The 14,282-nt window shown below is 38.4% G+C and overlaps 1 protein-coding gene across 4 annotated transcripts in view; it reads left to right on the forward strand.

Annotated features, from left to right (window-relative positions):
• MLLT10 (MLLT10 histone lysine methyltransferase DOT1L cofactor) overlaps positions 1 to 14,282 on the forward strand; it is a 149,182-nt gene that overhangs the window by 110,172 nt on the left and 24,728 nt on the right. The gene's annotated exons all lie outside the window — the stretch shown is intronic.

A 14,282-nucleotide genomic window follows, 5' to 3' on the forward strand; every position in this document is an offset into this window, starting at 1 on the left:
TTTTCCTTATTATGTTGTTGTTTTTAAGTGATGTATACATTGTATACACTTTGGTCATAGAACAACCAAGAATATAATCATGTTTTTAGAAAAGTACATTATTTTATATGTATTCTATATATAACTAACAGGTTATTATATTAACCCTGTTCATGCAAAATGGCTAAATGAAGATTTTGTCTGTATAGGCAACGCTCACTAAATAACAAAGAGGGCAACATTTTATTAATTACATTACAGAAAGACGGAAATGGTTTTTACTTACAAAATAGCCTGTAATCTTCTATTCCAGTGATACCTGCTAATATTATCCAATGTTTGGTTAGACGTTGTTTGATCTGAAGTTAGCCATGCTAATTTTACCTGTAGGTCCTGAATCTCATGAAACTAAAATGTTTGTTGGTTTAATTAAAGGAGGAATAGTGCTATTAGATTAACACTTCTAGTGCTGAACTGAGTGGGGGAAATCTAGCAGCAGTGTTTAGGCTTAAAATATTGCAAAATGGCAGGCCCTTTAGAAAGTTTTAGATATAAAACCTTAATTGAAAAGCAGTCAAGCTTTAAAAGTGTTAAACTAGAAAGGGCAGAAAGGACTCTCTCACCTGATAAAATCCTTATTCTACAAGTGCCTTCATTCATTAGTTACAGGTGCTACTGGGAAATAAAGGCAGGTATATAAGAAACCTTCTGTGAAGCAACTGTTTAGTAACAGCTGAAATTTTCCTTGAACTAAGGGAGTGCAAAGGTGGGTTTTGGGGGGCAAAGGATAAATAACATTATTGTTACCTGCTTGTTATTCAGATTGTAGTTTTATTTCTGCTCTTTTCTATAACACATAAAATGACAAAAGTCAACTATGTTGTTATTAGGTTGTTATTTTTGTTTGTAGCTGCAGTTACTTAATGAGGTTTTCTGTCTTATAGTTTCTTTGTATTAGGTGCACATATTCTTTACAGCTGCTTGATGGATTTAATCTTTATGGCTCTCTAGGTGTGTGCGATACATATGTTATAATATAGGAATAAGTGATATTTTTATTAGTCATCTTCTAGCAAATGCTTAAGTGCACCTATTCATTCAAAAGCCTCAGAGCAAGGCTGCATGGTCATACTGCATACCATAATGAACTTTTGTTTGGGGAAGAAGAATAGCATTTTGGAGTTACTGTTGCTGTCTCCTCTTCCTGTTTACTTTTACTATCAGCCCTTCTGCTGTTACTGGACAAATTAATAGACAGTGTGTTCTATCTGAATTTATTACACAGGAAAAATTTCTGCCTTTGTTTTTTGTTTGTTTCCTTTTGTCCACTTCCTATTAAGTGTTTGATAATCTGCATATTTTCTCTCAGTATTTAAAGCATGTGTCCTGCAGTAGTTTTCAGGAGCTCTTTCCTTATTCTCCAGGAATGGGGGTAAGATCCAAAGAAATCTTGTAAGAGTATTTGTTTCATGCCTCCCTCCCTTTTCTCATAATTGTTAAGGGCAGTTAAGTAACCTATGTAAAAACAGACAGTTGTATCCTGTATAAAAGCAGAAAAATATTTAAACTCACAGCTATAAAATCACAAATATCTGAAATAATAAATAATAAATACAATAAATACTAAAATACAATGCAATATAAAGGCCAGTCAAAGGCAAATTAAACATTTGTTTGTTTTCCAGATGAATCAATTTTTAGCTGGTACCTAAAAGACAAAAGTGTGAGTAACCAAATCTCAAATGTTACCACTGAGAAGTCCATGCCACATGTGGTAGTCCAGCAGGGCTCACTACTCCGGGTCCCTATAGCTTCATAAACTATAGTACCACCAAACAGAATTTGACCTCTTTTGTTTTTTTAATATAGCACACCTAGGGTTGCCATATCCTGCCTGGGGGCGGGACTTTCCCGGTTTGGGGCGGGGCCACACGGTCCCACCCCAGTTTAGCCCCTCCCCCAGGACCTCCCCCCCAGCAAGGCCCTGGAGGCAGCTCCACCCCTCCCCATGGCTGTGTGCCACCCTCCCCGCCTCCCTGCCTGGCTTAGCCTAGAGAGCAGGTCTTCAAGACATCTGCCACTCAGAGCCATTGCCAGCCCACTTGGTATATATACCCTGCAAAAGGCATTACTTTCCAGGTTACAGTGAGAAAAAAAAAGGCCAGAAATCGTTCCTGTTTCACTGGGAGTCTAAATGCCTCATCTTTTAAATGCATACCACTCAGTATTCTTGTAATTCTTTATCACAGGATCGTTTTTGAGGCCCTAAACACCTTTACTTGTAATATGCAAATTTCTCCCGAAGCTGACCAATGAGAAAGAAGCAATCAGCCCTCCATTTGGGTTGGTTTTCAATGGCTTGGTGAAGGAAGAGATTTTGCCTTGCAAGTTGCTGGTAAATAATAGAAGGCTTTGGGGTAGCAAAAGGCTGCAGAAATAGTTTGACCCCCCCCCCCTTAAACATCCATGGCTCAGTGCTATGGGATTCTGGGAATTGTAGTTTCTTGTGGCACCAGAGCTCTTTTGACAAAAGGAAGCTGAATGGTCCACAGAGGAGGCGTTGCCTGGGGGCAGAGCCTCTTGCCAGCAGTCTGCGGTGGAAGAGAGGAGGCTGATGGTCCTGGCCACTTCCCTTGGCTCCCTCCCTCCTCCACCTCCTCCTTCTCCTTCTCCTCCTCTCAGAGCTCATTCACACTCCCTGGCTTGTCTCCCCCCCCCCTCTGCACTTTGAGACCCCTTTAACTGCCAAAGCTCAATGCTCTGGAATTCTGTGAGGCATTTGGCCTTCTCTGTCAGAGAGCTCTGGTGCCACAATAAACTACAATTCCCAGGATTCCATAGCACTGAGCCCTGGCAGTCCAAGCAGTGTGTTTTGGACACAGAGATCCTCCAAATGAATCCAGTCCCTAGCTTTTATATCTCTCTCACACACTGCAGGAATAATAACCCACTTTGAGACTGCTTTAACTCAATGCTAGGGAATCCTGGGAATGCTAGTGTTTGGGAGACATTGAGACTTCTCTGTCAGTGATGGCTCTGAGGCCACAATAGACTACAATTCCCAGGATTCCCCAGTACTGAGCAGTCTCAAACTGGACCATTTCCTCAGTGTGGATGCACCTGGTGAGGCATTCTGGGCACTGCAGTTCAACTACGTTTGGAGGGTTATGGGACTCCCTGTCAGAGATAGCTCTGGGGCCACAGTGTACTACAATTCCCAGCATTCCCCAGCACTAACCCAGGACAGTTAAGTCACTCTCGAAGTGGATTATTTCCTCAGTGTGGATGCAGCTTTGGTGAGGAACTCTGGGCATTTCAGTCCAGCATTGTTTTATTTCTGCAGTGTATTTTGGACCAGAGACAAGGTGACCAGGCATCCTCCTCCTTTTCCAGGACATGCCCTCTTCTGTCAAATTTCAAAATGTCCTCCATTTGGATCATGGCTAAGAAGCATGGATTTATAATTACATGGGTGTTTTTAGCTTTTATTTTTGGCCATGTCCTACATTTTTTTGCTTGGGTGCCCTACATTTTTGGGTGAGGGCATTGGTCACCTTGGTCAGAGAGCTTTCCAGGGGTTAACTGCCATTCTGCTGTGGTGCTGGAACAAACCACCATTCCCAGAATTCCATAGCATTCAGGCAAGACAGTTAAAGTGGTCTCAAACCAGATTATTTCTCCAGTGTAGATGCAGCCCAAGCCTTTTGCCTTTCTTATGCCTGAGATTTCAAAGCCCAGCCTTGACACTACAACAAACTACAAATCCCAGGATTCCATAGGATGGAGTGATGAGAGTGAAAGCAGTGTGGCAGCAGCCTAAGTGTGCTTAATGCAGTTCTTAAGATGGTGCACCTCTTGCCTACAGAGTCTCACAAGACTTTTTTGTTTAACAACTTGTACCCATTAACTCCATTTCATGTCTCCTTTATTTAGTGGGGAGGAATACAGACAAAACAAGTCAAAATGAAGAAAAACCAAAGTCCCTTGACCAAAGGGTTTGGTTGTGGAATAAGCCTCTGAAATATGCAAGAGGCAATGTTAAAATAAAGCCATGTTCAATGCTCAAATATGCTGTTTGGAATGGGGAGAGGGGGGTGGCCAGAAAGGGAAGTACATTTCCGTGATCTGTCTACGAATAATGTCAAAATGTCCTCCATTTTGATCATGCCTAAGAAACATGCATTTATATTAACATTTCTAAAAAAGCCTCAATTTTTTTTGTGTGTCCTCCATTTTTATAAAATGTGTCCTACATTTGAAAATGTTGTCCTGCATTTGTCCTACATTTGTCCCGGTTTGGAGGTCCTCACTTATGGCAACCCTAAGCACACCACCTAAAATTAATTTCCAGCTTTGCTAATATAATGAGGTCATGTATGAGAGAGGTCTTTAGTTATAGCTGCTTTTTATGTGTTCAAAATGTGTGATGCATCTTGCTGTTAAAAGTGCAAGGCATTATTAGATACCTGCAGTATCTACCAGTGACTAATTTATTCAATTAATTTTGAGGCTTAAGTCTAAACTATGAATGTAATTGCCACATCATCTGGTTAAATTTCTGGACTCTTCTCTCCCCCCCCCCCCCAGTCCATTGCTTTTTGTACCTCCTAGCATGATGGGAAACCCTAAAGCTTGCCATTTTCTTAGTGGTATTTTGGCCCAGTGAACCCATTACCAACTGTGGGTATGGGTATTGGTTATTAGAATCCTAGTTAGTTTCCTCACCACAGGCAAGTCATTATTTACAAAATTGTTTCAAGTCACTTGCATGTAGAAAGCAACATGTAGAGACACAAATAAAACCTGCAACAAAATGTTATGCTCCGAATACTTAAGGGTTTGAGCCACCTGTAGTCATGGCTATGGCTGTAATCTCCTCAAAGATATATCCTTCCCACCACCATCTAGTGTTTTATCCCCTATAATACTGAGTTAGTGTTCTGTAGCCACAGAACATGGTTCATCCACACCAGGCTACTTTGATTCCATCATTTCTGAAACTATTAATTGTACATCTTCAACCTGTGGAGTCTGCCTGACCCTGCTGAAAGAAGGCCCTTTGTATGTTAATCTTGACATTCCCTAAGAGAAGTAATTACAGGCCATAGTGTCTGAGTGTTTATATTTTTTAAAAGCTGCAAGACAGCAAGCACAAGGAATTGCAACTAGTAGTTTCCTTGCCTATTGTCTTCTCCATTAGGACCCTGGCAAAATAAAGCATCTATTCGACCAATCAGCTGTAATGTTTCATCAGAACAACCAGCTTTTTCTAGGTGTCTTCTGAAACAAGCACCATACTCACCTAAGGGGAAGTATGGTTATGTAATGTGTAAAGTAAATAAATAAGGTAAATGATATGTTTGGAGAGGCGAGAGTGTGAGATGTTGGGAGTGACTGGTAACTGGCTGAATGTTTGAAGGCCTTCAAAAGGCCTTTCAAGTTTCATGTTAACGAGAGAGAGAGAGGGAAGTCTTTCATAAATTAAGAGATTAGTTAAGAATTGGAGGAAGAGATTTGAGTTAGTTTGAGGAACCAACAGGATTTAGTTAGACTCAGAATAGTTTGGATTATGAAGATACAAGGGGAAATTGGTAAAGTCAATTAGTATTTAGGGAAAGAGTGAGTAGATGTAGTAGATATCTAAACTAATTTTTAAATGTGTTAAATAATCTTTAAATGTATGCTGTACTTCTGTTTAAAATTCTAAAATATATGTCTTGACCACAGGGAGTGCTTTTGGTTGAGTTGAGACACACACCATCTGTTGTGGCAGCAATGGTTCAGAGCTGGTAGTGTCCAATGGTGGGATTATAAAAAGTCTTACACAGGAACCATGAAAACATGTAGTAGAACTCTGCAGGTGATCTTGGTGTAATGAACCCCCTCTGATGTGGCAGGCGCTTGGGACATTGATTATTCCACCGCTGCCACCAATTTATGTAACGGCAACACTCCTTCACCTTATGGCAGGCCTATGGGGTTTTCTAATCCCACCCCGCTGCCACCAATTTATGTGACAACTCTTTTTATGCTTTACCACCAAATATAATTGATGACAGCACCCTTTTTAAAACCCAGGCTCACAGTATTATATAATATAGTAGCATGGATATAATATATATGGCAGACAAGCCTTTAGATAAAACAAAATATGAACTTTATTGAACAAAGGGTTTGAACAAATATTACTTGAACTAAATGGCATTAAACAGCTGTTAGTTCAGGCACGAGTTACTTAATTACATTTGTATTCTTTACTTCGTTACTGTTATTTCTCTTTTGCCCAGATATTCTTTAACCCCCTCAGGACTTCCCTGTCCCTCTTTAGGCAATTCTTTTTACTAACTCAGCCACCAAGGCTATAATATCTCTCTGAAAATTATGTAACCAAAACCCCTCTTTCTGAGTCTGGCTACACTGAGTCTCTCGTTCCTAGACTCCCAAACTAATACTGTCCCTCTCTGGACCTCCCAGACCCTTTCTTGGTCTATTATTAACACCTCTTCTAACAAAATACTGTTCCCTCAGGAACTATCGGAACACAGTCCTCTCTTGGACTCTACTGTTACCCAACTGTCAACATTCGAACTTCATCTCTCAACATTCTAAACCCTAACTGACAAAACCAACTGCCAAGTGGAATCTTCAAACTCCTCAGCCAGCTCCTGATTGGCTGGTTTTTGAGTCAGTTCATCACACTTGGTAGCAGTGGGAGAAGTGAAAGTCCACACATTTGGTGCCATTGTGGTGGGTGAATGATCCTCACAGTTGGTGGCAGTGGTGAGAAAAAAAATGAAATGATGACTTCGCAAGAAATAATAAAACAGTTGTAGCCAAAGGGGACATATATTGTACTTGTCCATGGCACAGTAATGAAAAGATTCCCAGTCTCCTCCATTCAGTTTCTTGAGAAGCATTGTTTTGAAGGGCATTGTTCAGGCAAAATCATGTTGACTTTGTTTCAGTGCATGTGTGTCTGCACATTTTAGCAATTCTATCCACAAAAATATTTTAACCCATTCTCAGAGTGGTAACTTGCTTTCATCCTAAGGTCATTTTTTAAATACAGGCAGTCTCCCAGTTATATGAAATGCTTGATTTCCCCCCTCAAATACCGTAGTATTGCTATTGATATTCTTATGTATTACTCAAGAAAAAATTATTCTGCTTTGAATAACTCTTGATCTTTTGTAGTGAAGATGCAAAGAATTCGCTTAAGTTTTACACAGTTTTTGCCTTTGTATCTTTGTCATAGGTCTGCTGCCTTTCTGGCTGGCTTCTGATGTATTTAAAGAATGTTTTATTCTTCATATAGAGGCAGTTTGCCATTCCTAGCCTTTTACTGAATAATGAACAACTTTGATTTCTTTGTAGAAAGAAAGGACTCCACGTGGGAGCCGGTCGTGCATTAGCTTTGACATTTGTTATTTTTGGATCATGACCAGAGCCTAGCAAAATCAAACTAATCAATAAGAGTTCAATCCTGTATTTACTTACCTGAGAGTAAGCCCACTGAATTCAATGGGACTTCCTCTGTAGATATGCAGTAAGGTTGATTGTAGATACTTGAGATAATGGACTTTCACAATACATTTGTGAAGACATGCCCAACTAAAGGTGGTGGCAGGTTTGAGTGTGCAACGCCGGTACCCTGGTGAAATCAAACTCTTTTACCCAAAAAGGCTCTGATGCTGAATGTAAAGTTCAAAAAGAGGGAAGTTTAATTTAGAGAACAAAAGTAAAGAGTTTTCTCCTCCCCAGCTCTAGATAACTTGAAATAAAAGATACTTTACAGTTTTAGTAATCTTCAGGGTGTAATCTCTCTGGATTTGATCTTGGTTTGATCTCCTCACTCAATGGAGCTGGTGCAGGGTCTTTCAGCTCCTGATTTCTTTGACTTATTTGATGTTTGTAACTAATTTGGCTAACTTGTTCCTGGTAACTAAATTGGCTAACATGTAAGAAATGCCCTTTCTGGCTGTCTGGGCCTGTTTGCCACCAAAAGACAGCTCTCTGCAAGCCCACAGCAAAGACTGCCTAAAACTAAAAAGCCTCTAGCTAAAACAGAGCTTGCTGGGAAGGGGCAAACAAAACCTGAAAAAAATGCAGGGGATCCTACAGCTCCTCCTACAACTAATACAATGAACATTTCCTATACTAAAACATACCATGGCCTGAACTAATATGAAAGAAAATGTAGGGGGAGATTCAAATAGTCCTGGCTGGACATCACAACATCCTTTTCCCAAAAAGCTTGTGACCAGATGTGAAAAGAGTCTTTTCCTCCCCCCCCCCCTATTTTGGAATGTTTACATAAGCAGAAAGAGAAACCTTAGAGATGGACCTAAGTCTAAACATGAAATTCATTTATGTTTTGTATGCACCTTATACACATAGCGTGAAGGTAATTTTATACACAATATTTTTTAATAATTTTGTGCATTAAACAATGTTTGTGTGCATTGGAAAGCAAGGGTGCCCCTATCTCACCCACCCATGTGGAGAATTATGGATTTTGGAAGATTTTGAATTTCCGAATTCTGAGTAAGGGATACTCAACCTGTACTTGCATGCCTATTCTGTTTCTTAGTATTTGAGGGACAGTTAAAATATGACTGTACTATTTTTCTTTAGAGGACTGATAGTGTATCAGTATCCTTTAGCTTATATTGGAATTTAAGCTGTTAATAGTTTCAGCTGTCTGCAGCAGTTCCACATGTTCTTGGCTGTGGGAGAATCTGATGTCAGACCCTGAACTTTCTTGTGAGTTTCTGTGCTTCTGAAAGGTGGTGTTTACATCATTCTACAGTGACCTCCTCTGGCTGGCAGGAATAAAACTGTATCTAAGCAGTTTTCTCTCTTCCCCCCTTATTATAAGGACACTGAAAAGGATGTGTAGTAGTTTCTGACTCTTTCCAGGAAAAGACTCTTTTCACTTGTTCCGTTTAGACTTCAGTCAGGGCTTGAAAGGACATGATAACATTTCTGTTACAGTGTCTGCTTCTATTTAAAATGTTGTTTTACAAAATACTAGACAAAATTAAGTAAAATCCTCTTTCTTTGTCATTGTGGCTGGGGACTTAGGGGTAGGAAAGAGGAATTTACAGCCAGAGGGAAAATTCCACATAACATGTGACTTCCACTACAAGAACAAAGGAATCATAGTTGCACATAGTGGTAGTGTTTGGTCCAATTAAAACCTATACTTTTTTACTAAACTGGTTTCAGCAATATAAGCCCCTATATAAATATAATTTAGTAAAGCTGATAGTTGCAAGATTTTGTGCACACTGCTGCATGCTGAGAAGACTATACCAATGTTTCAGTTTGGCAGTAAATGCTTTCTGCCTTCAAGCTGAAGCTTATTTAGTTGGGCTTATCTATTGCTGCTGTAGCAACCATCAGTCTCCAGGCAACTGAGGCACATTGACCTCTTAGATGAACTGAGTGTAGCACTACTTCAGTTTAGCTTCCTGAGACAATAGTAATGCTGGCAAATCTGGAAAAAATGTTTTTCTTTAAACAAAGGTTTATGTATAATGAAAATATTTACTTAAATACTCGAAATAAATTTAGGTATACATTGTGAAAGATTGTATGCGAAATGTTTGATAGTAGCAGTCAAACTTTGTTAATAGTACATAGTCTTATGGGTCAGAGAGATAATTAGTGTGATTCCAAACATTTGGTACAGAAAATGTTCAGATTTGTCTGGCATGTATCATTAGGCAATACTGTGTATTGTACCAGGACTTCTTTAGTAGTACACCATATTAGTTTGTGATAATAATCTTGCTTGCTTTTAATTTTTTTGTATTTTCCAATTGTAATTATATGGAGAAGAATTTTTACAGCCTTTTGGTTTATCTAACCACAGTCAACCTACTTACCTGGGTGTAAATACCATTGAACTTAGTATGATTTACATTCAAGTAGAATGTATATTTGCACTGTCAAGTGTTGAGATAGAAAGTAATGATGTGTTTGCTGAACCTGTGTGGTGTCTGATACCAGACAATTAACTTTCAGAATTTCTAATTATGTCCTTAACTTGATAGAAAATTTAGACACCAAAACTGTAATGTTGTGGTACATTAAAAGTTTATTGATATGTATTTACAGAATGAATATAAACAGTATTTCTTTTGGGGGAAAAATGAAATTCACTGGCCTCAAGTTGCACATTGATATGCGACAGTCATATGTCTTTAAAGAGCTAATCTAACCTGGTAACATTTTGAACTGGAGAGTGTAAAAGGACAAGATATTTTGCATTATATAAAAGTAGTGATACATTTCAATATCCAGATTGAGGTTTACAACTGTTCCAACATCATTAGAATTTAGACCATTTCTTTTTATTTTAAATTACGTTCTTGTAAGAGGACAGACAAATTACTTTTTGTAGGTGTGCCATTAACATTTTATTTTGCCTTTCAAATCCCTCATGTTTCTATTTAGTGGGAGTTTTATAGTATGAGACAATTGTTGCTTTTTATAAATATACATTTGGATATAATTATCAAAACTATAATTCGCATTGAGCAGTGTTTTATATTTGTCTAACACGGCCACCAGAATGTATAATGGTTTGAGTGTTGGGCTATGTTTCTGGAGACCAGGGTTCGATTCCCAGCTCAGCCATGAAACCCACTGGGTGACCTTGGGCAAGTCACATGCTCTCAGCCTTAGGGGAAGACAATGGCAAACCTCCTGTGAACAAATATTGCCAAGAAAACCCCATGATAGAGTCACCTTAGGGTCCCAATAGGTCAGAAATGACTTGAATGTCTACAACACAACAGAACAAACGTTATATTCTTTATCATCTTGCTTTAGAATGATGCTGTTCCATCTTAATGGTTGTAATTTCTCACATGCAGTGAAACAGAGGTTTGTCAAAAGGTTGTTTCATTTAGATTTATTAACCCTGAGAACTGAAGATGAGAATGAAAAATACATATTGAAGCACAATTCATACCTCCATATTGGCTGACTAGAAGTTACAGTGGAGCAGAAGAATCTCTGTGTCAGTGGAAAAACCTGCCTATCTTATCAGTTCTGCTACAAATTCAGTGTAGAAATATTGTTGCCAGAGCAATGGGGAAATGTTGAAGTTGGCCTTAAATCCCCAGAATCAGGTTCATGGATAATGTAGGTATTTTCCCAATGTATGCTGTGAAGAGAAAAAGATCCACTGGAAAAGGAAAAAGCACCACCCTCCAGCTTAAAAAGTAGCAAATGACTTGCCATTTCACTCACCTCTCAGGAGTGGTCAGTTCAGCAGCTACATTAATATAAAATAAAATAAAATTCCTAGTGTTGTTAATGCATAACCAAGAACAAAATGTAAAAACAACTGAAGAAAGAATAGGCCCTCTGTATAAGGTTAAGCAGGAAATAGATTTTAATAAATTGCTAAAAATGTCTTTGCAATATCCTACATCTCTCTGTGCCTTTTGGAATGTTGATGTGTCTGGGCCCAATACCAAAGCTTTTAATACTGCTGGGCTCCTTTGTCATCTGTTTCAAATCCCATCTGTATGTCTGCCGCTAAGGCAAACTTGCCCCCAACATAAAAGATCTGTGTCCCATCTTTAGAGTATGACTATCAGTCATAGGGAGGGTAATTCCAGGAAATCAGTACTGTAGTGGGAACACTAGAATACAATTATCTGACTTAAAGTTCCTTCTGGAGCTGGACGGTAGAACAGTGCTGCTGCTGTTACATTTTCATGACTACAGTGTCATTAATTTCAATGTGTCTGTTCTAGTATGACCAAATCTGGATACAGCCTTGCATAGGTGGCTAGAGGACAGGCATTATTAAAGTCCCATTCCGTATAAAATTGTATCTCCACTTAATGTCTCCATGTTCCTATCTATAACCCACATATACCCTATTCTGTTAATCAAAATGTTTTGATTTATATCCAGTGGTGTGATTTCACCATCCCAAATTATTTTGCCCTTTTTGCAAAACACTTTTTTCACCTTTGTGCAGTGTCAGGTCCATTTTCTTTGTGATTCCCTTGCCCAAGCTATTGTACACTTCATATAACTTCACTATGCTACATGTGTACACTCACTGTTCTGCTCATGAAAACCCTATCAGACTGCCCATCTTCTCTCAGAACATTGTCACTGTTCCATCATTCTTGTTAGCATTATCTTGGACACAAGCAAAAATAACTAGCAGATAATATCATCTTTACTTTTCCACATCAATAAGTATTTAAAACAGAGTACTGTACTGTTACCTAAGCCTTGTTCAGGCATTCAGAATAGGCTTAAACTATGAATGCATAAAGGAGAGTGCACGAGTCTTGCAAACCTTGATTTTTCAGAGTTCTGCATCTTCAAGAGCCTCCACTTGTAGCAGAGGTCCTCCTCTTCTGCCTGTTGCTGTCCCTGTGAGGAGAGTGATAATTGACTGCCTTCCTTCATGCATCCAGTTTAACTTGAACAGGGCTATATCAAACATTTAAGTAGTACACAAATCAATATATTGGTAATGCTGATTAAATTGCTCTATATCTAGTGATATCATGGCATATAGTTAAACTTGTACCATCTATTTTATTTTCCTTGAGAAATACACAATGTTTGTCAAAGGAAAATAGGATTTCCCTACTGTCTCGGGAATGTTAATTTGTATAAAAAGTCGGCTTATTTAGAACAAGGTGATTGTAGAGGTATAATACTTGTGTAGAGTGTCCTCTATATGATTGTTTAATTAATTGTTGGGAAATGCAGATTCATTTTTTGTTGTTGACATAGCTTACCCTAGAAAAATGAATTAAAAAGGCAGTTGAATAGCTTTGTAGTCCAAATCATGCCCCGTGCACATACACACACATGGGGGTGTTGAGTCTCCCTTATCCAAAATGCTTGAAACCAGAGGTATTTGGGATTCTTTTTTTTTTCTTTTTTGATTTTGGACTATCACTATTTGCACATACACACATAATGAGATATTTTGGAAATGGGACCAACAGTCTAAACACAAAATTCATTTGTTTCATACACACCTTACGCATATGGCCTAATAATAACTTTTTACAATATTTTTTCATTCGTTCATGGAATAAAAATTTTGTGTGCATTGAACCATCAGAAAATAAAGGTGTCACAATCTCAGTCAGCCATGAAAAAAGTGTTGGTTTTTGGAATATGTTGGATTTTGGAATTCCAGATAAGGAACCCCCACCCCACTTTTCTTTCGCTTGAGGTTCCCTTATCTTGAATTCCAAAACCCAAAATATTCCAAAAAACAGTTTGTGTGTGTGTGTGTGTGTGTGTGTATTCATTCCTATAGATTTTCAGTTTAAAAGTGCACATTTATATGAAGAAAATATTTTCATTTTGAAACCAGTAGAGAAATAATCTCTTTATTTAATTTGAAATATATGCATTATTCTGACCCTAAACTATTACCAAAAAACTAAATTTCCAAGAGCAGTATTGATTAGTTATAAACTGATTATGAAGCAGCTCTGGAATAGGTGGCCCAGTCCTTTCTTGTTGTCCTATCATGAATGAAAGAGAGTTCAGTAATGGTTTAAATACAATTAAATCCCTCCCCCTTCTTTATGGAAACTCAACTGTGGGCATTTCAGCATTAGCTTAAACAATCGTTCTGAATATGTTAAGCCCCTAACAATTAGAGAGAAGTTTGGGGCATTGAATAATGTTGAATGATGCAATTGAACCTGACAGCTTCAACAGTCAGGCTTCTCATGGGACCTGAAAGTTGTTCACACTTGGTTTCATCTCTCATCACACGCTGAGTATTAAAACCTTACTGCTGGGGAACTTAGGAATGGGGTCTGTTTTAGAACGTTATTTACTATCCTAAAAATGGAGGTGATTGGGAATTTGTGTTTGATTTTAAAGGTAATATTTATGTCATAGTGTTTATTAAAAATAAAAGTACTGTAAAAAACTTCCTTTCTGTTATTTTTTATTCAAAGTTATTTTCTTGTATAAATTATTATTCTAAATTATTTCCCAGCTATACAAATGCTAGTCATAAAATCTTTAGTACATCCCCTAGTCCACTATGGGTATAGCACCTCCTTGCAGGCAGTGGCAGCAGTCACAACCTCTCTAGCTCGATTTGCTTGCACACGGTCATCATGATGAGTTTTTGATCCATAAGTAACCTGCACTAACTAGAGTGGAAGACTTGAATGAGAGTATGGTAGGCCAATATGGACCTGCCATCCACTCTATTGGCCTACCATGGCGCTTGTAGATAGAGGTGAGGAAAAATGGATTTGCTGAGTGTCTGATTATTTCAT

Source organism: Sceloporus occidentalis, unplaced genomic scaffold (assembly GCF_023333645.1).
Source record: "Sceloporus occidentalis isolate IW3139 unplaced genomic scaffold, rSceOcc1.0.p SCAF_7, whole genome shotgun sequence".
Classification (NCBI taxonomy): Eukaryota; Metazoa; Chordata; class Lepidosauria; order Squamata; family Phrynosomatidae; genus Sceloporus; species Sceloporus occidentalis.